The sequence below is a fragment of the Dermochelys coriacea genome, chromosome 1 (assembly GCF_009764565.3).
Source record: "Dermochelys coriacea isolate rDerCor1 chromosome 1, rDerCor1.pri.v4, whole genome shotgun sequence".
Taxonomy (NCBI): Eukaryota; Metazoa; Chordata; order Testudines; family Dermochelyidae; genus Dermochelys; species Dermochelys coriacea.
Window position 1 is genome coordinate 189,515,823 of NC_050068.2, and position 21,415 is coordinate 189,537,237.

Here is a 21,415-nt window from a genome sequence, read left to right on the forward strand (position 1 = left end):
CCTTTCACTGCTTCTGTAGGAGACAAGGAGACCCCTTTTTAATTTAAAGAATCAGTACAGGAAAAGCTATGGCATTTCCTTCCAGTTACATCACAGTTTCAATCATGTTTTCTTCTTAGATGTACACCCTATCAGCAGTCCTGGAATTAAGAAGTTGCCAACTTGGCTATTAACCAGAATGTCAATTAGTTTGTCTAATGATTTGATATGCTATTATTTTTATGTCTTATATGTCATTAACAAGGCTACTGATAGAGGCAGCAGGAGCTGAACAAGTGTGTGTGGTTGGTCTAGGAAAGAAGGAGCATACTTGCTGGAAGAGAACCAATCTCAAGACTCGCTATGGCAAATCAATATCTACTGATGGGAAATGTCAGAAATCAGACATACCCAGGTGATAAAAAACAGGATGTCTTTTAGGGAGGGATAGCAGAAAGAGAGAGGCAAAGATTTACTCAGAACTTCCTACTCACAAACAATTGGGTATTTATTTAGAAAATGGAAAGGGTTTTATTTGAAAAATAAACTTAGAATGGCTCTGCAGCTTCAGTTTAACCAATTTCTTTCTTTTAAAAATTTACCAATACCAAAAATCTCAAATATTTCCTTTGCCCAAGTGTTTGAAAGAAATACTGAAAATAACGTATAGTTCAAATGGTGGTTTGGGGACAAAGTTACAAAGAGAAGAGACTTCTGTACCAAATTGCACCAATTTTCTTCAGATGAAGGAACAACATGTTTAATTTGCTAATAGTCAGTCTGTTTGTACATTAGATAAGAGTTGTTCATAGATATTGCACATCTCTGATTTTTTTTTAAAGTCCTGTTTTATCCAGGGCAGCAAGAAAATAAGGATCAAATCCTCAGAGGGTCTAAATCAGCATAATTCCATTGAAGTCATTAGAGCTATGCCAGTTACACTACCTGATGATCTGAGTCATAACAGTTAATTTCCATTGATTCCTCACTCTTTCTTTCTCATGTGCTAAGGATATTGGTTCCTATTTAAGTCATACTCCAGCGAGTGGCACCCTAAATATGATTTATAAACATCTGTCATTTAGACAGGAGTAAAAACTGCACAGTTTATTTGGGTTTAGAAGTAACATTCCCATTCTGTTTGTAAATGGCAAGAATAAATCTGTCAGCATCTAATTGCTTCACCCCATTTGCCAGGATTGTTCTTACTTTGTATCTCATAACACATCCCTGTTGCCATAAACAGAAATAATTTGCTAAAGCTCTTTCCTTCTGAATATTTTATTATTCATCTCACTGTCTGTGTTGGTTTTCAGGAGGTCTTAATCAGATATATCAGTCTCTCTCTGGATTGCCTTTTTACTATTCCATATTTGTATGTGGGCTTTTTATTTTTCTCCCTGAGACTTCAAGGATGCTTCTTAGATAAGGGTTTTATTTTTCAATTTTTGGATGGTGGGGGTTTGTTGTTTTTTTTTTCCTTCTGAAGAAGGAACATGAATCATTATTTACTGAGCAGCTGAAGTGTTCAGTGTAATGCAGATAATGAGATGTTCCCTACCCCAAAGAGCTTTCAGTCAGGGTGGTGGGAGTTGGATTTCACTCTTCCCCTCAGAATGATGGTTTGTATCTCTATTCTGAACCTCTGAGAGTTGGGCATGTTAGGAACTGGGTCCAACTCTTTCAGACTGTAACATTAGCACTGAAGAATATTCTAATTGGAATTTGAGTCATCACTAAAAATGCTGTCCTCAAATGTATCCCTGATGTTGCTCCATTAAAGTCAATGGAATGATGGCAGAATTGAACTTGGTCCATGTTTAGAAGGACACTTCAAAGTAACTATTGGCTATAGAATTAGATATTGGTAAATTCATTCAGACAAGGAGTAGTGCAAAGGTCATTACACTAATCCTTGAGATTGTCACATGGAAGACATAAGTGTGAAGTATTGTAAGTAATATATTAAACAATCTAACCAAGCTTTAATAGGGCATCCAGGATTGCGTCATAAGTTTGCCTGGGCCTGGTCTAGTCAATGGAAGTTGAAGGCAGTCAGCAGAGGATGTTCAACTTTTGGAAGAATGGGCTCCAATTGCTGTTTTCTGCTACTCTTGGTCAAGGGCATTGAACAGGTAGATCCTTGACTACTACCAGGCCCATGGTGCAATGACACCACTGCCTATCATTGCTAACTAATATTGTCTCACTGTTTCCTAGCTCTTCCCAGCCAAATTTGAGAATCCCTACTGTAGCATCTTCAAACTACATTGCACCATGACCCTCTTCTGACAACAAAAATTACTACACGACCCCAGGAGGGGGGACTGAAGCCTGAGCCCACCTGAGTCCCGCAGCCCCAAGCGGGAGGGCCAGAGCCTAAGCCTGAGACATACTGCCCTGGGCGGGGAGACAAAGCCAAAGCCCCTGGGCTTCAACCCCAGTTAGGGGCCTGTAACCTGAGCCCTGTCACCCAGGGCTGAAGCAAGTCTAATGCCAGCCCTGGCTTCCTCATTAAAAAGGGGTCATGACCCACTTTGGGGTCCTGACCCACAGTTTGAGAAACACATCTAAAACTCAGGCTTCCAAAACCAGTAACTTTTTTAAAAAATAAACAATCTGGGCCACAGTGATCAATGCACTTAGCACCATCAAATATCATAGTGATTTTATTTGGTGCTTATACATGAATGAAAAAATCACCACAAATGTAACCTTGGCACTGCCAACCATTGGAAAATAAGATTCTGCTATTTCCATATGGACAAAAATCCTCCCTACGCCACTGAAAGCATCAACTGCTAGAAAATGCCGTTTTCCATCTAGCTCGCAAATAGTCACCATGGCCCCAATTCAGCAAAGCTCTTTGGCCCAAATCCTCACAGGTATTTGTTTTCAGTGGGAGTTAGAAGCCTAAATACCCTTTGAGGATCTGTGTCTTAAAGCACATACTTAATTGTTGTGCCTTATAAGAGTTAGGGCCTTATTCTGCAGCCTTTACTTCCATTGAGTAACATCCACATACTGCTGTCAATAGGACAACATAGTAATAAGTGTTACTTCATGCAAGTAAGGGATGCAGAATTGGATCCTTTGATATGACTTAATACTTAAAAAGTAGAACTGGTTGGGAATTATTGATAAAACATTTTTTCCTTCAAAAATGCCAATTTGTCTAAGACAAAATGTCTCAAAGGAAAAAATCTGTTTCAAGAAATTTCTCAACTTGAAAGTTCTGGTTTTTTAAAAAAGTTCAGAATTTTGTCAAAACATCTATTTTCACATTTTCAAAATAATCTGGTTTTACATTTGAAATTACTTTAAAAAAATAAAAGTGGTTAAATTGAAATATTTTGACAAAAAACAAATAGTTTTCGGATTTAGGGTTGAAAAATTTCAAGATCTTGAATTTTTGCCCCTATTAGTGATAGAAAATATTCTTGCAGGATGGTAAAAATATTTGCTATGCTACTTTAATAGTTAAATGCTATATCCATCCTATATGATGAATGGATGTACATTTTTATATGATATATCAGCCAGTCATTCCAGCTACAGGAATACTGAGTACTCCTGTCTGGCACCATGAATATTCTCATTATGTATACAAAACCTGCAGGAACATGGTTATTTCTACTAAAATGTTAACACTTACACCACCACACGGTTACCTCAGTTGTTTCCTAGTATGAGTAATTTAGAATACCATTATGTGCTAACAGTGGATGAATGACACTTGATGATGACAGCTATATAAAAATTCCAGCATTGTAGTCTCACTGACAGCCCGAGTTTATAGTGCTGGGAATTACACTTGGTAAAAAGGCAAATATATGAAGCAATAGAATATTGGTTTACCAATGAAAAATGTGCTTAGACTAAAGGTATGTTTGACTTTCAAATCTATCCAATCAAATCAAAACACCATTTAAGATTAAACTCTATTTAGTCACATAATGGAACATGAAAAGGAGTACTTGTGGCACCTTAGAGACTAACACATTTATTTGAGCATAAGCTTTTGTGAGCTACAGCTCACTTCATCAGATGCATTTGGTGGAAAATACAGGGGAGATTTATATACACACACAGAGAACATGAAACAATGGGTTTATCATACACACTGTAAGGAGAGTGATCATTTAAGATGAGCTATTGCCAGCAGGAAGGGGGGGAGGAAGAAAACCTTTTATGGTGATAATCAAGGTGGGCCATTTCGGGCAGTTAACAAGAACATCTGAGGAACAGTGTGGGGTGGGGTGGGGGGAGAAATAACATGAGGAAATAGTTTTACTTTGTGTAATGACTCATCCATTCCCAGCCTCTATTTAAGCCTAAGTTAATTGTATCCAGTTTGCAAATTAATTCCAATTCAGCAGTCTCTCGTTGGAATCTGTTTTTGAAGTTTTTTTGTTGAAGGATAGCCACCCTCAGGTCTGTAATCGAGTGACCAGAGAGATTGAAGTGTTCTCCAACTGGTTATTTGAATGTTATAATTCTTGACGTCTGATTTGTGTCCATTTATTCTTTTACGTAGAGACTGTCCAGTTTGACCAATGTACATGGCAGAGGGGCATTGCTGGCACATGATGGCATATATCACATTGGTAGATGCGCAGGTGAACGAGCCTCTGATAGTGTGGCTGATGTGATTAGGCCCTATGATGGTGTCCCCTGAATAGATATGTGGACAGAGTTGGCAACGGGCTTTGTTGCAAGGATAGGTTCCTGGGTTAGTGGTTCTGTTGTGTGGTGTGTGGTTGCTGGTGAGTATTTGCTTCAGATTGGGGGGCTGTCTGTAAGCAAGGACTGGTCTGTCTCCCAAGATCTGTGAGAGTGATGGCTCGTCCTTCAGGATAGGTTGTAGATCCTTGATGATGCGTTGGAGAGGTTTTAAGTTGGGGGCTGAAGGTGATGGCTAGTGGCATTCTGTTATTTCTTTGTTGGGCCTGTCCTGTAGTAGGTGACTTCTGGGTACTCTTCTGCTCTGTCAATCTGTTTCTTCACTTCAGCAGGTGAGTATTGCAGTTGTAGGAATGCATGGTAGAGATCTATGTAGGTGTTTATCTCTGTCTGAGGGGTTGGGCCAATGGCGGTTATATCGTAGAGCTTGGCTGTAGACAATGGATGAGTGTATGATCTGGATGAAAGCTAGAGCATGTAGGTAGGAATAGCGGTCAGTAGGTTTCGATACAGGGTGGTGTTTATGTTACCGTCGCTTATTAGCACCATAGTGTCCAGGAAGTGGATTCTTGTGTGGACTGGTCCGCTGAGGTTGATTGGTGGGATTGGAAATTGTTGAAATCATGGTGAAATTCCTCAATGGCTTCTTTCATGGGTCCAGATGAGGAAGATTGTCATCAATGTAGCGCAAGTAGAGTAGGGGCATTAGGAGATGAGAAGCATTGTTCTAAGTCAGCCATAAAAATGTTGGGCATACTGTGGGGCCATGTGGGTACCATCGCAGTGCCGCTGATTTGAAGGTATACATTGTCCCCCGAATGTGAAATAGTTATGAGTGAGGACAAAGTCACAAAGTTCAGCCACCAGGTTAGCCGTGACATTATCGGGGGATACGTTCCTGACAGCTTGTAAGTCCATCTTGTGTGGAATGTTGGTGTAGAGGGCTTCTACATCCATAGTGGCTAGGATGGTGTTTTTAGGAAGATCACCAATGGATTTTAGTTTCCTCAGGAAGTCAGTGGTGTCTCGAAGATAGCTAGGAGTGCTGGTAATGTAGGGCCTGAGGAGGCAGAGCCAGACAATCCTGCTGTCAGGGTGCCAATGCTGAGATGAGGGCATCCAGGATTTCCAGGTTTATGGATCTTGGGTAGCAGATAGAATACCCTGTGGTCCGGAGTTCTAGGGGTGTGTCTGTGCAGATTTGTTCTTGTGGTTTTTCAGGGAGTTTCTTGAGCAAATGTTGTAGTTTCTTTTGGTAACTCTCAGTGGGATCAGAGGGTAATGGCTTGTAGAAAGTGGTGTTGGAGAGCTGCCTAGTAGCCTCTTGTTCATACTCCAATGACTGACAGAGCCAGAAGAGCACCCAGAAGTCACCTACTACAGGACAGGCCCAACAAAGAAAAGAACAGAACGCCACTAGCCATCACATTCAGCCCCCAACTAAAACCTCTCCAACGCATCATCAAGGATCTACAACCTATCCTGAAGGACGACCCATCACTCTCACAGATCTTGGGAGACAGACCAGTCCTTGCTTACAGACAGCCCCCCCAATCTGAAGCAAATACTCACCAGCAACCACAAACCACACAACAGAACCACTAACCCAGGAACCTATCCTTGCAACAAAGCCCGTTGCCAACTCTGTCCACATATCTATTCAGGGGACACCATCATAGGGCCTAATCACATCAGCCACACTATCAGAGGCTCGTTCACTGCGCATCTACCAATGTGATATATGCCATCATGTGCCAGCAATGCCCCTCTGCCATGTACATTGGTCAAACTGGAAAGTCTCTACGTAAAAGAATAAATGGACACAAATCAGATGTCAAGAATTATAACATTCAAAAACCAGTTGGAGAACACTTCAATCTCTCCGGTCACTCGATTACAGACCTGAGGGTGGCTATCCTTCAACAAAAAACTTCAAAACAGATTCCACGAGAGACTGCTGAATTGGAATTAATTTGCAAACTGGATTACAATTAACTTAGCTTGATATTGACTGGGAATGGATGAGTCATTACACAAAGTAAAACTATTTCCCCATGTTATTTCTCCCCCCCCCACTCTACCCCCCACTGTTCCTCAGATGTTCTTGTTAACTGCTGGAAATAGCCTACCTTGCTTGTCACCATGAAAGGTTTTCCTCCTTTGCCCCCTCCCCACTGCTGGTGATGGCTCATCTTAAGTGATCACTCTCCTTACAGTGTGTATGATAAAACCCATTGTTTCATGTTCTCTGTGTGTGTATATAAATCTCCCCTCTGTATTTTCCACCAAATGCATCCGATGAAGTGAGCTGTAGCTCACAAAAGCTTATGCTCAAATAAATGTGTTTAGCCTCTAAGGTGCCACAAGGTGCCACTCCTTTTCTTTTTGCGAACACAGACTAACACGGCTGCTACTCTGAAACCTGTCATAATGGAACATGAATTTACATTTGAATTAAAACACAGGTTATACCAATATACATCTGAGTGCATTTAACACACTCAGGTCTCTAATCTGTTGGTTCTAGTCTGTGCTGGCTGGACTCTCTTATCATCCACATCATTCAGTGCACATCAGCAGTTCTCTCACTCCTCCAGTCATCTTCAAGACTGTCGTAACTTCCTAGCTGCTGGGAATTAGGCAGAGGTTCTGCTTAGAACTAGGTGAAGATCAAGACTTAAGTTAGAAATTGCAGTAGTTATATTTCAGCCTACTCAAGAAATATATTTCACTGTAGGAGCTTCTTAAACCACAGATTGCAAGTAAAACATATTTAGAAGTAAAAGGTCAAATCCTCAGCCTTGTCTCATCTTTTTAGGGGGAAACAAGAATAAAGGAGGCAATTTTGCACTATCCACAATTCATCCATACCAGGCAATTTTAACCATTTAAAAATAAATAAAAATGCTGAGCAGTAATCCGGCAGGGTTGCTATTGTACCTTTCTCGAGATTTATTTGTGGCTTGAGAATAGCCACTCTGGATTTTTGAGTGGACTATAATGCAAGTTTAATTTCCATCTCTGAGCAAGGTAGGATGCAGGTGAAACAGTAGGAGGCCACAAAGTGGGGTTGGCTGCCTTGACTGAAATCCTCAGCTCTGTCTAGTTGGAATGAGTTCCCCTGAGCATTCTGAAAGGCTTCAAACTCACAACTCAATGAGACTGCATCAGTTTAGTTGTGTGGTTTATAAAGTGCATTTTTTTCTCTTGTGAGATTTTCATGGGAAAGAAACATGTAGCACCTGCTTTTGTAAGGAACATGCTCATTGATGAGGGGTATTTTTGTTTGTTTGTTTTTTAGTTGAATGACCAATGTACACGTATTTATAGTAAACTAAATTACAGGTGTGTTGTAATTATCCAAGAAAGAAGCCTGGTAAACCAAGGAAGCTTATGGTTATGGTTAACACTTTTTTTTAAAAAGTTTAAGATCTAGAAATAAATGGTTAAGGCATCCAAACAATCTTATCTCTGCCCTGTCACAGACCCTTCAAACTTCACATGTCGTCAAATTTCACTGAAATGTTGAGTACATGATATCATTATATGGGATCAAAGGTAATCTTTCCCTATTATTTCCACAGCTGAAAGTTTCTCCTTTAGCAGAACCCTTCATTGTGTTCTGTAGTGACACCATACAAAACCCACTCAGGCATTTCAGTATTTTGTGAACCCAGTTTTACTTTTTTTAAAAAAAGAACTTTTAAGTATTAGTTTTATTCCTTCCCCACCTCTCCTCCTCCCATGATGTTACTACACAGTAGAATTAAGATAATCTTGGTGCCCTTAACGTGTTTGGATTTCTTTTTAGTGTACCCTTAACCAAATGTGATAGAACATAACGATCCAAATAACTGAAATTTTCTACAACATCTCTGTAAATTACTTCACCCTAACTTATTGGTATGTAAAGCGGGTTGAAAGGGGGGAGTTTTTGTTCAAAGGTAATTGCAACTTTTTTGAAAAGTTTGTTACAGTTCAGAAAAGTTGAATTTTCCAATGGCAAAGAAAGCATCTGCTCCTGGGGAGTTGGGGACCAGGAAGCCTAGAAGACCTGAGAGCCCTGGAATTTCCCATGGGTCTAGACTACTAGCTGCAAAGCCAGAGGCTGAGCCCCAGTCAGGGCCAGGGTTTCCATGTTTCCCTCCTCTGTATCAGGGAGCCTGGAAACCCTGGGGTTCCCAGCCTGCCAGCGCTTCCCCAGAGCTGCAAATGCGGAGGCCTGGATTCCCCTGCAGTTGTGCTGGCAGGAAGCAAGGCAGGCTTCTGGCAGGCAGGGTTCCATCAGAAGCTCATCATACCCAATATGGTTCTGCTAAATATATTGGGTTCCCCTAACTGGCATTTTCTGACAAAACAGGGTTTCGTTGGAAAATTCCAGCTCTACAGGTGTGTGCGCTCCTCAGCTTCAACTTAATGTAATGCTTGTCTGGAATATAGATTGGCCTGACCCCAATGTACACTGAAGTCAATGGAAAGACATTCATTGACTTTAAAAAGAAAAGGAGTACTTGTGGCACCTTAGAGACGAACAAATTTATTTGAGCATAAGTTTTCGTGAGCTACAGCTCACGAAAGCTTATGCTCAAATAAATTTGTTCGTCTCTAAGGTGCCACAAGTACTCCTTTTCTTTTTGCGAATACAGACTAACACGGCTGCTACTCTGAAACCTATCATTGACTTTAGTGGGCTTTGGATCTGCCCCAGAAAGAGGCTTCTTGTAAAGCCTCAAATGGTGGTGTCCCCTTTAGGCTTCCCCTCCTTTACTTCCCATATTATTCCTCCTTCTCATCCCCACATTAAGCTTAATCGAAGGCAGTCCCTATCAAATCTCTATCCGTCCCTATCAAATCCTTATCCAAACCCTCACTTGCATAAACTTGAAACAAAACCTTTTCTTACGCCATTGCCAGACAATTTTTGAAGATTCTAAGGATTTTTTTTTTTTAAGATTCTAGAGGCCTGGATAATTCATATCTCTTCAGAACTTTTAGATACTGAATCCGAGTCCCCACTCTGAACACTTTGAAAATCATCCATCACTGTTTGGATGTGACTCTGATTCACAAGAGTTGTTCTAAATCTTGAATTTCCTTGTGCTTGTGAAGTTTTGAATTCCCTGCTAGGTCCTAAGGTTGTTTTTGATGATTTTTTTTTCCTGTAGTCTAATGTGTGCATTCATGCTTGCAATAAAAAATTGAATCTCTTGAACAAATGTCAGCCATTTTGTGAGCTTTGAGACTCTTGTTTGCCAGAGAAGGGTATAGTGCATCTTTAATATTCTTTATCTATCCTCATTTGTTAAATATTCAGGGGGAAATCCTTCTTTAATGACTGAATGGAATTAGAACAAACATTTGATTCAAAAAAAATTTCCACCTTTTGGTTTGTCATCAGCATACAATTAGTGAAGGTCAGGTTTCTACCCTTTAAAATTCGCAATGTTCTTGTTTGTTGTTATTTAATTATCCGAGGCCAGTTTTATTTGTCAACTTGTCGCTGAATTTCTCCAGAACTTTTAGCAACATAAACTTCAACTACTACACTCTTCAAACTCTTCCAAAATGGAGCCCTCTCCCTCACCAAAACCAAACCTGATACACATGTTCTACATATAGTGGACAGCTAGAATGGCTTATAGAAACAAAAATCCAAATCCTCTATAATTTATTTTTATAGTATATTTCACCATGAAAAGTAACTTACTTTTTAGCTGAAAGTCTAATCTGCTCTAGACCAGATAGAGATTTCTGAAGGTTAAACTTAATAGGGTCTACTTTTTTTTTTTTTCAGTATTACCGGGACTCCTCTCTCTCTCCCCCCTCCCAACCACTCCCTCATTTTTTGCTTGCTCAGTTTCCCAGCAATTTAACTTTGTTATGGGAAAGAATATTTGTTTCTCCATATATAAGGATATACAGAATAAAGAATGACAGTCTCTCTCTGTTGCCACTGGTCACTCTTCTATACAAAAAAAATGAGTTCTGGGATGGAAAGGATGCTTTAAATCTATTTATTCCCTACCTTGTCTCTTCTCACAAGTTCCTGTCTTGTTCTGGTTCTTTTCTGCATATTAGCTGTCGGCCTGGCCAGCGATAGATTCTGATTTAGAAAATCCTTGCAGGCTTCACATTTTCTCCTGTGCAACAGAGTTTTCTCCAGTGCACAGTTGTCTGCTCAGCTTGTCTGCTATGCTTTTTGTCTGTCCCAGGACTGCTGCACACAGCTAGCTTTCCAGGTCCTTGAGTTCTATAGCTCTGAGTTTTTTTCAGGTCCATTTCTTGAGTACTCGTCAGCTTCCACAGAATGAATATAGCTAGTCCTTAGGTTCCTACTTTTGTAATGAATCCATGGCCAAATAGCGTACAGACATCAGGGTAGTCAGCAATGACAGACCCTGAGATGTTCAACACCAAACGCAAGCTCTGTGCTTTATACGCTAAAGAAGTAACTTCATCAATCAGATACTCAATGTAGTCCAGCCATTGGAAGGCAAACTTACATGTCCACATACTCTCACCCAACATCTGGAACCAGTCTGAATTCACAGACATGGTAATTACTAGCTGAAAATCTCACTAATCTGGACAGCAAATCTAGATTCTTGGGCCTTCTGCTCTAAAATCAGAGGCATCCACTCTAATTTCATGGGCTGTTAATTTGGCACATAGTTGGGGGTTGACTGCTTAAGGTATATATGTTTTTGTTATTTTGGGGGTGGCTAACTTTTGCAGTTTAAAAACTAAACAGTTAGTAAAAATACAAGAAAACAGAAAAACAGGCCCAAAAGAGGCCTTAAACTTTGTCTGTTTTCCTCTGAAAATAGAGAGGTACCCAAATGTAAATGTGCAAGTGGGGAAAAATGTGGTCAGCAGTCAATATGATGTTCTGAGTTGTGTTTACCATATTTTAGGCATTATAGAATATTACAGGTAGAGCAGGTATTCACCGTCAATGAACATTAAGGATAATGTTAAATAAGACCCAGAACTTCTCATTATTTGCCTTTTTAATCTGAAGTGGTTTTAGTAGTTTAAACAATATAATTCATAAAAAATCCACCTTCTCTGCATACCCAGGTAGACAGCTTCCTAAATTACATAGGAAGGTTACACAGGTTTACAGACCAATTTGAGTAAACTTTTTCAATTTCAGATGACTTGGCAGTGGATGAATTCTACCAACAGAGAAAAACAATTAACAACGTGTGCTGGTTTTGTTGTTGAGGCAGACAAAACTTAATGAATACAATAAATCAAGTGAGAACTGCATTTTTAAACCAAATGTTTATTTCATTGCTTTGGTAATCAGAGGTCTATTCAAATGTGGAAATGTGAATATATTTAAAGGCTTCTGAATAACGCAAATGAAACTTAAACTTTGAACATTTCACCACTTCTGTGGCAGCTGGCATGAGTCACTCCTTATCATCAGGTCCTCTAAAGTCCTCTATCAGCCTGGTAGAAGTGCAAGGTTATAGTGTACTCTAGCTGTGCCACTGGTTAACAAAATACATAGTAGAAAAATCACTTCCCTCCATGAGGGCCTGATCCAAAGTCCATTAAAGTCAGTGAAAAAAATCCCATATATTTCAGTAGGCTTTGGATCAGACCCTTAGTGTTCAAACCTGTGAGGTAATTAGAACTCTGCTCCTACTGAAGTCAGTGACCAAAATTCTGTTGTCTTTAGTGGAGCAAAAGGTCCATTGGCTCTGATGAGAGGTCTTATTGATTTGATCAATAGCAAAAATTGCCTACTAGAAGCTAAAGCTCTTGAGCATTTTGGCTGAATGTGCATAACATCTTGCAAAATTAGGTACTTCCCTGCTAAGTACCTCTTTACCCACTGAGTTTATTGCCAAAAGTATCATCAACTTAAATGGAAACAGAATTTCACCCATGATCTCAATTTAGGTTTCTGTTGAAGAGCTGTTGACTCCTCTAGCTGGTGATAGCAATGTAGTGAAATACAGCATCCTGCTCTGCTTTAGGTGCTAGGGAATGCTATGAGCAACCAAAGATAAAACACAAGCTTGGAATTGAACCTTGAAAGATAAAAATCCTTTCATTTTTTTCCTTTTAAATATGTAGTTATAATTAAAAAAAATATAGAGGTAGATCACAGCTTTTATGCCACAGTCCTGAGTTAGGGGATGGTGTTGTATGGAGAAGTACTGGGGAAATTGTACCAGATAGTCTGTGCACAGGGATTGCATGCTTTGCACTTGCGAATTGGCTGACAAAGATTGTTCCCTCTGGTCCTGGTCCCATTCTGTGAGCTAGTAAGGAAGGTGGGCAGAGTCATGACCTTAACTTCTCCTTTTCCCCTTTTCCAGTCACCTTGTCCAGTTGGTGTAGGGGCAGGGAGCAGGAATAAGCTATCCTTATGTTTTCCAGAGCACAGAAACTGCTAATGTAGGAGGCCTATGATAATATGTCCATGTAAAGGACCATTACCTTCTGGCCCAGTTCTGTTAATTTGGGATCTGCATAATTTGTTAATAGTTTCAGGTTCCAAGCAGTTCTTAATTGGCTTATTTTTCAAGAAAAAACTTGTTCACCTTAAATTCCCCATTTAGAGTGCAATGTTCTCCAGGGCACAACCATGTTAGGCTTCATCAACATAATCTCAAGTACTGTCATTATGAGAACAAAGTGCCCTCTGTTCCAGAGCAATGTTTTATTTTGACATCAGTTGAGTCCTATCTCATTCCTGGAGAGATCCGACAATGGCCATGATAAATGAATAAGAGCAATCATACTGTCATAATGCAAATAAAACCTTGTAAGGACCTTCAGTCTCTATTGATGCCCTTCCATTTGTAAAGCCAACTGGCACACAGTCAAATATTTTTTACTGAATATACTGAAAGAACCATTTCTTGGACTCCTTTTTTGCACACAATTTTCTCTTGTGAATGCTACATAATAGTACCACCATTCTGAATTACTATCGTATATTAGAGTTATACATCAAGGCTACCACTCTAATGACATCACGTGATGTTCGAATCACAAAGCTTCAGCTTGCTCAGAAAGTGATACTTGGAAGAAATATAACATCAGATTTATATTTTGGAAGAAAACACTACCTGTACAATGTAGGAAATGAGAGAATCTTGTCTGTCCTGGGCTTCAGGCAAATGTAATTTGGGGATAAAATTGTCGGGGAGAAAGGAGAAACCATTTCTCAGGCAGGCTGTTTTTTTTTAAATGGTGCCTGTTTGAAACTACTCTGGGGCTGGAATATTAGAACAAGTCTGTGATGGGACATTAATCCCTTTGGGGTGGGGTGAAGATGTCTCATAAGGGGCTAATTAACCTAATAAGTAGGCTGCACCTGGAGGAAAATTTAGGCTTGACTGATAAGCACTAATTGAAGATGAAGCTCATCTGGGCAGAAGTGGTCAGGGGCTTGTATAAAGCCAGAAAGGGAGAGCAGAAGGGGCTTCAGTCCTTCTCTAGGCTTACTGAGGAGAAGGAGGAAACCCAGGGAAGGAGCAGAAGCCTTGGGATCTTGACCCTGAGGGAAATGTTTTATCCAGAGAGGTGGTGGAGGAGACAGCCAGAAGAGGGCAGAGTAGGAAGAAGCCCAAGGAAATAGGAGCCAGTGTTGAGACTGTGCAGACCTTGGCTGCTGATTGTAGGGTCTCTGGCTGGAATCCGACATCCCTGCTAGCCACTAGGAGAATGGCACAATCTTGGATAAGAAGAATGCATGGAATGACACCCAGACAGCTGGTCAAGGGAGATTTTTCTTCCCAGAAGGAGAGAACTGTATAATGGCCTTGCTGGATGGCCAAATCATGAAGAGGAAGAGCCAAACCACAAAGAGAAAGCACTGTGACTCCTAGAGAGCAAGAGGGATTGCCGTGAGAGTGAAGGAAGACGGTGTTAGATCGGGTTGAATTAATCCCCAGATGTAGTCACACTCATGACTGAGGTGCCTCCTTGTATCTCATTACAAGGTCCTTGGGAGATAAGTATATGGCACAGTCATAGTTATATGGAAGTTTTGGGGGACACATCCTATTGCTCTCCCTGAATCCAGTTTGTCATTAGCTTCAGTGGAAGCAGAACTGAGCCCTTACTAGTGTTTCTCTGTGTCCTACCTCCTACGGATTCTTATATTAGAATTCTGCTTTGACTGGCATTTAAATATATAAACCATAGAACAAAACAACAAAGAACAGTTTAATAGGAAAGTACTGTATGCTTCAGTTAATATTATACTAGCTGTGGGGAATACCAGTTTGCATTGGCTGTATCAAGGCTGACAGTCAGATTTACAGCCGAAAGAGATGTACCTTTAGCAGATAGTCAGCACATTACAACCCTTCCTGCAGTGAGCACAGCAGAAGTCAGTGCTCCTTCTCCCCATGAACTCTCTTGCTTTTCTGTTGCATCTCTTTCAACTAACTACTCAGTTCAGCTTTCAGTAGCTGCCCAAGACAAAAAACACATGTAGATGTCTCTGAAGTCCAAATATGCAATTGGTCACTTAGAAAAAAACAAGCATATCATTTACACATGAAATACCTCTTTGCCACTCACACAGCCTAATAAAGTAAAAGATGACATCTCGCAGTCAGTACAGGCCCCTTTTCCTTTTGGATTGGATTGGCTAACTATAATCCCACTATCAGTTGTAACCACACACTTTCCCTTAAGATCTGCTACTTTCTAAACACCTTCATTGACAAATATGTCCCGTAAGTCTCCATGACACTTCTGGGTTCTGATACAAAGTTCCAGATGTTAAGAAACTTTGGCATTCATTAGATCCAGGAGAATCAGTTGGAGCAAATGTAACTGCTTTCTATTGTTTGTCTGAAAGGGACATACAATTTTCTAAAATTTATTGACTAGTCAAAATTTACTATTTCAACACATAGTTCATAGTCTCTAGAGCATTTAGAACTATTTGATATATGAAATTTAGAGTTTGAGTTGGGTTGGTTTCATGAGAATATTCAAGGAGAGCAATTATCAAAAGGATCATGAACACAGTTAAAGGGGAATCATTTATTTTATTGAAATGAATACAAGTAGACACATTTGAGCTATTGCCACAGCTGTAATTGATCTCTGTACACCTGTTCTCTATTGTTTGTAGTCTCATGTGCCTTCCTATGCTCTTGGCTTTTTGATTCATGCTTTCCCCCAAATAATAAATTTAGCTGGCCCCTCCTCCCTGTGTACAGAAAGAAATCCAGTCTTCTGATCTGCCAAAGCTCCACTAGTCCTGTGTAAAGGAACCTCCCTGACCCTCTCCTACCTTGTGTAAACACAACTGTTAATAATGTGATATTTGCAGCTTTTTTTCATTATCACCACAAAATTTGTAAGAACTGCTTCATGTTGGCTGTTCATAGAATAAATACCAAAAATCAAATTTAGATGATTTCATGCCATTTTCCATTCCTCACACGACACAATATTTCAACTGTTATAAGACATAGAAGAATGTACTTTCCATTGATAGCCAGTGCTCTAGGAACTGTCAGTGGAAAGTACATCCTTCTATGTGTTGTGTTGTGTTTCATATATTAAAACTATCTCTCTGCTCTGTACTAATTCACAGTATGATGTCAGGTACTACAAACTCTAACACCGTTCAGCTTAGTGAGAAACTTCCATGGTGTAGGCAGTAGTTTCTAATACAAAGTACCCAAAACTTCTTCATCCACCTTTCTTTTTATGCTGCCTTCCAAAGCTTAAAATCCAACTTTGACTTTTGTCAAATCAACCCTTCCAATATATCGGCTATTATTACTTACTATTTTGTTTACACCTATGATGTACTAAGAGCTTTCCAAATACCCAAGAGGACTGGTCCCGGCTCTGAGGAGCTTGATATCCAAGGACAAACAGACAGAGGTAGGAGGAAGGGGAACAACAGGTACTTATGTGCAAATAGTGAATTAAGTTGACTTGCATAACAAGTGGGCATAGGGGGTATGTCCACACTTTGAGCAAGAGGTGTGATTCCCAACTTCAGGAGACAGTCCCCACATGTACTAAAAATAGTGTATAACTGCAGTGGGGCAAACAACAGGAGAGGCTAGCCACCTGAGTACGTCTAGCATCCCAAACAGGTACGTACCCCGGACAGCTAGCCCCTAAGCCATTCCAGCTATACTATGTTTAGCATAATAGGTAGGGAGGGTATATTTAATCAAACTGGAAATTACACCCCCCAGCTCAAGGTGTAGGCATCTATGAGGGACTCAGATATGGAAAGGAAGGACCTTGCAGTTGAGTTCTGGGAGGTTGTACTGTACATACAGGGCTGTGTGGTAAAAGGCACAGAGATGATTGAGAGGCTGACAAAGGAGCAGACAAGGCTGGAAACACTGTTGGAGTGAAAAGGACAGAAAAACATGTTGATAAGATCCTTTGCAGAATAGGAGGGATAATAAACTGGGGGTTTAGGTAATGGGCATGATACTCTTGTTAAAAAGGCTGTGAAATGTAGAAATCCATCACAATATTTATCAATGTTTTTTCCCCCGGTTCCTAGTTTTAGAATTTGCTAACTGTTAATTAATGTAAATTAATTCTTCGTTAAAAAGAAAATTTTAAATCCACTATCAATGGCTTCAATGAAAATGAAAGAGTGGCTTGCTGCCTTCAGCCTCTGGGGGGATTTGACCAAATTAATTTCTTAAGCAACACCACAAATCCAAAGAAAGAACAACACAATTTAGATAAATGAAAGTCTGTCAGAGGCCACAGGGCTAGTAGTGTTGAATTGGACAATTAATTATGTATTTTGTGCATATCATAAATAGTGAGCAGCTCAAAGGATGATGACTCAATAATACAGCAAGGAAGAAATGAAACAGAGTGAATCTTTTATCAAGATTTTTCCCTTGTGACTCATGTTTCACCCACTACCATTGTAACGATATGATGAAAGGCTCATAGGGCTAGGGCTTGGAAACCTACTGCCCGTTTGAAACCCATTGCCTCCCATCACCATCAAAATGAAATAAACATAGATAGGGACTACTGGAGAAATTCAGGGATGGCTGTTTTAGCCTAAGTCTCCTTATGCAAAAGACTTATGCACAAACTTGCTGTCTGATAATATCAATATGACAAACCAATGTTGCTTTGAAACCCCTTTGATGTCCTTTTATTAAAGATGGATGATTCATGCTGTTCTTGTTTCAGTATTTATGTATGCGAAACTGAGAACACTCAAACACTTTATATATGTGTCCACAGGAAAGGCGCTTTCATGCTTACTGGGCTAGCTGGAATTCTTCCCCCGCCTTTATCTCTCCTCCAGTGGATATCTGCAATTCTCTCACTTTTAGACTGAGTCCTGTATTACAGTAGCCTATGTATCATCCATTCTTACCAGCCAGTGTGAGTTCTGGTACCTGCAGTTCTTCCCTTCAGGAGTCTATGAGCCAGTGCTATATGAATAGGACAACACAGCCTTCGTACAACTAAAGAGGTGTTTTATTTTAGAAGTAGGAACAAAGTATTTAGAGAGGATTTAAGAGCAATAGTCTATATGCATCTCAATCTTGGCTAAGGCTTGCTGTGCGTTGATGGTAACCTAGTCAGGCCTAACTTCCTCAGACACCCCAGCACTTTAGACTGGTTCTCCCAAGAACAATCCTGACACACTTTTTCAGAGATCCTTTATCAACTGCCAATTTTTCCTTTGTTCTTCTGTGTTCCCAGGCTTTTGCACTTCTGGACAAAATTAGGTTGGCTGCGGAGGAGGTACATTTCAAAACTAACACTCCTGTCACTGTCCCTTAACAAACCTCAAGTGTTGGCTGAGGGCTAGTTCATCTTGAGCTGTTCTTTCACTTCCTGCATGTTTTTCCTGACAGCTCCCTCTTAAGCTAAACCAATATCGTCATAAGTCAACATCCCCGTAATAAGGTCAACAAACTATTCACAAATTATTACAAAGATGTTCCACACAGTGGCCTATTTAAACACAACAGCAAAATTCCCATGTATTAATGCAGCAAGTTTGAATAAGAGGATGCAATAATGCCACTTTGTTGCACTCTGCTATTGAAAACATTGCAGTGTCCCTTTCTACCGATTCTTTCATCAAGGTACTTTGTAATAGGGAGTTCAACTCCAGATCTCTTCTTATTGCTAGTTCAACTTCCTGCTCTACATGTGCAATTAGCAGCCACATATATGAAGCACCATTTCTGGCACTACAAATATTCACTGAACAAAATGCAGACTCAACAGGATTTAGGTGGGAAAATAAAGGGGTGCTGGCAGGGGTAACACCTGTTTTGGGGACAGAATTACTCACATGGTTAGGACTCAATCCTAATACAATGGGACTATTACGTTTTTTGCTTGGCTTTGGACCTGTTGTGTCCAGAGAGCGAAAGTACAAAGGACCAAAAGGCAAGATTTACTGTCAGGTAGAGAAGGGAATATTGTTGATTTAACAGTCTGAGCTAGTTTAATAAAAGTTAGAGTTTCAATGAATGGCCTCAACAGTTGGGAAACTTTATTTGTAACCTTCCATGGTGAAGAGTCAAGAGAAGTAATTAAATATAGTGACAGTTGCAAGAGAGTGATCAAAAATAGTGTTCATATTAACTTCCAAAAATCCTGCCTCTGCAATGTTGTGTACTGCTTTTCAGTTAGATATATCAACAGGTGTGTGTCGGGGGAGGTATCCCATTAACTGCAATACTTGTAAGTGCTCCCACACTTGACAGAGTTGTATATGGGACTAATAACTCACTTGGTAGACTTTACATCAGTCTTGTACTGTACTTGTGTCAGCTAAATCTCAAGAGCAAATGAAATCTCAGAGTTCAAGTAGCAATTGTGATTCTCTTGGAGGCGACATAGTTGAAACCTTTATACATCCTGTACCTTTAAAGGTCATAAACAGGCTTCTAAAACAAGCATTAGCAGCCAGCAGCATTTTAAGTGCACCACCATTTTGTGTTTGCAGTGTTCAAAGAATCAGATGTGCTACAAACCCAAATCCTCTACTTATGCCATTAATGGTGCAGGCAGGCTCTGTGAAGTTTCCCTGCACTGATATCAAAGGAGTCTTCCCATGATCCCAAGGAAAAATTACCTTTGATTTAAAGGTGAGTGAGGATCAATTTCTTTAATATGTGTGGGTACAAACAAGTAATTACTCACCTTTGGCAGATTGTGACCTCAAATAGCTAATTATATGAAAATCACTGCTGGAGCTGGGCCATATAGTGACTTATCAGCATTCAATACCACTGCTGAGAAAGATGGGAGATAAAAATAGGCCATTAAGAAGAAATACTGTTTCCCTAACTGGTGTAGACTCTTTTCCAACTAGATCCTGACCCAAACCTGTTGTCAAGGCTGATTTCCCACTCTGGCACTTTGAGAGCAGAAGGTGGAGGCCCACAAGGATTCTAAAAATTAATATTGGCCATTCCAGGCTTGTATTAAACTCCCAAGGTTACAGCTTTTCTCTGATCTTGGATGGGTAGATTCTGCCACCACCCAAATACAAAACCCCTTTGAGAACCCAGGAAGGTGCACTTGGGAATTCCTTCCTGTGGGGTATTCTCAAGCCCTTTCACCCCCCCCTCCGGGGAAGAGCTGAGAAAGAAAACAAAGGAAATCAGCTGTTTCCACCACCTAATTAAACAACATGTGCACAAACCTATAAGAACACAAAAATCCAATCCTGTTCTTAAAAAAAGGTAAATTGTATTCAAAACAAAAAGAAAGAAAATACATCTGGAAACTTGGGCTATTGCTAGATTTTAAAAAAAATACTTGCAAGAATTAAGCATCAAGAATAATGTTCTTGAGGTCCAGCTTAAAGGTTACAAGCAAAACAAAAGCATTTGGCATTAGCACAGAGGAATCCACAAACCATAAAAAAATAAAGGAGATAAACCTGAATGCATCCGATGAAGTGAGCTGTAGCTCACGAAAGCTTATGCTCAAATAAATTTGTTCGTCTCTAAGGTGCCACAAGTAGTCCTTTTCTTTTTGCAGATACAGACTAACACGGCTGCTACTCTGAAACCTGTATTAATACTGTTAATTATGATAAAATAATGTTTAGAAGTCCCTCCTGAGACCAGGGCTCTATTGGAGTCCCAAAGAGTTTGCTCATAAAGTAAGCAAAGTAAGATAGGAGAAGTGAAATATTTTACAGAACAAAGGCAGAGAGAAACTTGAAGGCCATACCGGAAGTCTGGCAGAAATGGGAACTAAATCCAGGTCTCTGGTACCAGCCCAGTACCTTAAGCACACTTCCTTGCTAATATATTACGCTGGACTGTATCCATTACTGTTTAACGTCCCAACCATAGACTCAAGTCTACCTCTTGGCATCTGAAAAAAAAGAGGTAGACCTAGGAGAAACATGGCACCTCCTGAAGATTCATGTCTGCTGAGAGAGCCCACTGTCCATAAAGCCCCTGTAAGTGGAAAGTCCCATTTTCTCCGGTCATTCATTGATGTCACTTGTGACTTGGGGCCAATTTCATGTGATATATCATCATGAAATAATGTGATACATAAACACCCAACTCAAATTCCAATATGCTTCATTAATGTGCTTCACTAATTAACAAACACTCCCTCACTGAATGGAAAATAAATGTAAGGGGGTCTTAATTGGGTGTAACTTGTGAACAGATTTGCTTGAAGGTGAAAATAGGGTGTGGCATAATTTAATTTACATATTGAAATATCATTCTGTTAGGATTGTAGCAATAAAAGCAGCTATCTTCTAGGC